General features: G+C 42.6%; 1 non-coding gene across 1 annotated transcript; it reads left to right on the top strand.

Moving 5' to 3' along the window:
* The first annotated feature begins 464 nt into the window (after window positions 1–464).
* TRNAI-AAU (transfer RNA isoleucine (anticodon AAU)) lies at window positions 465–538 on the top strand. The gene has a single exon. It is a non-coding gene; the product is annotated as a tRNA-Ile (tRNA).
* The last annotated feature ends 2,060 nt before the right edge of the window (window positions 539–2,598 follow it).

The raw sequence follows: 2,598 nt of genomic DNA, 5'->3' as shown, positions 1-2,598 counted from the left end.
TCTCGAACACAGAGAAGGGTCATCTGCCCAGGATTTCGGAACAGGCAAGGAAGATCCACCGGGATGTTCCTTCCTGTCAGGAGGGGAATCCTCAGGAGGTCAGCAGGGACCAAATCAACCAGGTCCTTCTCCTGAGGTGTCTGAATCGTTCTCAAAGGTTTGCTTCCTGGGGTAGGCTGAAGGAGCCCTCTCTAGTAATGTTTCTGTTGGGATGAAATCGACGGCTCCAGAACTTCTTATTTTCCACAGGAGAAGCGAATTCATCTCTGCTGGAGGTAGAGATTTTGTGCCTGTTTCTGCGGGAGTGAGGAAAAAGGAAATAAAAAACCTACAGAGAAGCTTGAAAAAGGAGTGTCATTTATTCATAGTTAAGATGATGTAAAAGCAAGTATCGTTTGGATGAGTGAAGAAGGTGTGAAAAATCTTCCTAGTGTGTGAACATAAAAAAATTTTCTCCCTGAGGTGGCCGGTTAGCTCAGTTGGTTAGAGCGTGGTGCTAATAACGCCAAGGTCGCGGGTTCAATCCCCGTACTGGCCAAGGGGAAAAGTTTTCTGATTAAGAAAAAAATCTTGCTATCCTCACTGTACACCCAGCTGCACGTTGAAAATAATCTCTGTGACATCAAATCTAGGTCAATTGTCGACTTTATTTCCCTAATCCTCAGTAGTAACACCTATACACTCTTTGTTCCCCTTCTAAAGGGGGATGGGGGGGGCACAGTTTTTTGGAACAAGTGATATAAAGCCTTCAGATAGAAATTTGAGTGAAGAAAACCAGGGTAAGAGTGGGGATGGTCTTGGAGATGGGGTGTGCCTCTGATGGCCGCTGTGCATCTCAGCATCTCATTTTCCTTGTGCCTGTCTCAGGGTCCAGCTCACTGTGACTCCTTGACACCATCAAGCACTTTCTCTACCTGATTATCTCCTCTACCTGAGTGTTTATTCATCCCTTATAATGCGCTTTCCAACTCTTGAACATGGTGTTTCTACTTATTAAATAAGGACAGTCAAATATAATGCAAATTTCCATTTTTTTAACCTACAAGTTGGCTTCTGTCCATGATACAATTTCTGTCTATGAAGAGAGATTTTTTTTTCTTTTTCTGGATCCCCAAGACCTAGAACGGTGCCAAAGTCAGATGAGCACGGGAAACATCTGGATAGTCTCCTGACTATTGTGTTATTTCCACGAATATTCACATGTGCTGTCTCCTAACTTAACAAGGTTTCTCTTGACCCAATATATCCCTCTAGCTACTACCCTGTTTCTCAGATGGCTTTATAACATCCCCTAGAGAATTTTCCAGATTTCCTAGCTCCAGTTTTGAAATCCACTACATTCTGGTTTTTGACACCACCAGTTCATGGAAACTTCTTGTCAAGATTACCAATGACTGCTTCTCACTTTTTCAAAACCGTCTCTTCCTTGACTTCTGTTAAGGATTCAATTGTGTTCCCCTAAAATTTGTGTTGAAATCCAAACCCCTATACCTGGGAATTTATTCCCATTGGGGAACCAGTTTTCTGTGTTCTGTTAATGAGGCCATAATCAGTGTAGGGTATGTTTTAAATGTAATGACTTTTGAGATACAAAAAGAACAGATTAGGCCCTGTGACAAAGGAGGACAAACTGAGGAAGACAGAAGCACATGTGAGGATCAACAAGGACCCCAGGAACTCTGAGGCTATGGAAACTGAGGCAAGGATCTTCCCCCAGGGCCAACAGAAAGAAAGAATTCCCCTAGAGCTGTGCCCTGAATTTGGACTTCCAGACTCCTACACTGTGAGAAAGTACACTTCTGCTTCTTAAAGAAAGCAATTGTGGTATTCCTGTAACAGTAAAAAAAAAAAAAAAAAAATAGCCCTAAGGAAATAAGACAACTTCTCAATGTCAGTAAACACTATCTTAAAACTTACTATTTTTTTTTTTTTTTCTGACTTCCAAGACACTGCTGTCCTGACTGCCTTTCTACCTCACTGCCTCATTCTTCTCAATAGTTTTTGTTGGTTTCACCTCTCCTCACCCATTCTATAGGAGAATGTCCCACAGATTGGTCCTTGAACATTTTCTCTATATGTACTCCCTCCCTGGTAATCTCACCCATTCTCATGCTTTCAATCATCAACACATTAGAGCTGCCCCATAGGGTTTCCAAGGTTAGGGACTGAATTGCTGAGCTGAGGGCTGTGGGAACCATGGTCTGTGGTTACATCTAGCTAAATTGGCATAACATAGTTTATAAAGAAAATCTTCTATGTTCTACTTTGGGTATTAGCATCTGGGGTCTCAAAAGCCTGTGAGCAGCCATCTAAGATACACCGCTGGTCTTGCCCCTTTGGGAGCAAGGAAGAATGAAGAAGACTAAAACAAGACTGATTAGCCCCAAGGACTAACGGACCACATCTATCGCCAGACTGAGTCCAGTACAGCTAGATGATGCCTGGTTACCACCACTGACTGCTCTGACAGGGATCACAATAGAGATTCTGGGACAGAGCTGAAGAAAAATGTAGAACAAAATTGTAAATCACAAAGAAGACCAGACTTACAGGCCTGACAGAGACTGGAGAAACTCTGAGAGTATGTCTCCTGTAATC

Source organism: Loxodonta africana, chromosome 1 (assembly GCF_030014295.1).
Source record: "Loxodonta africana isolate mLoxAfr1 chromosome 1, mLoxAfr1.hap2, whole genome shotgun sequence".
Taxonomy (NCBI): domain Eukaryota; kingdom Metazoa; phylum Chordata; class Mammalia; order Proboscidea; family Elephantidae; genus Loxodonta; species Loxodonta africana.
Note: the sequence above shows the minus strand (reverse complement) of the source record. Positions and strands in the feature narration are given on the sequence as shown.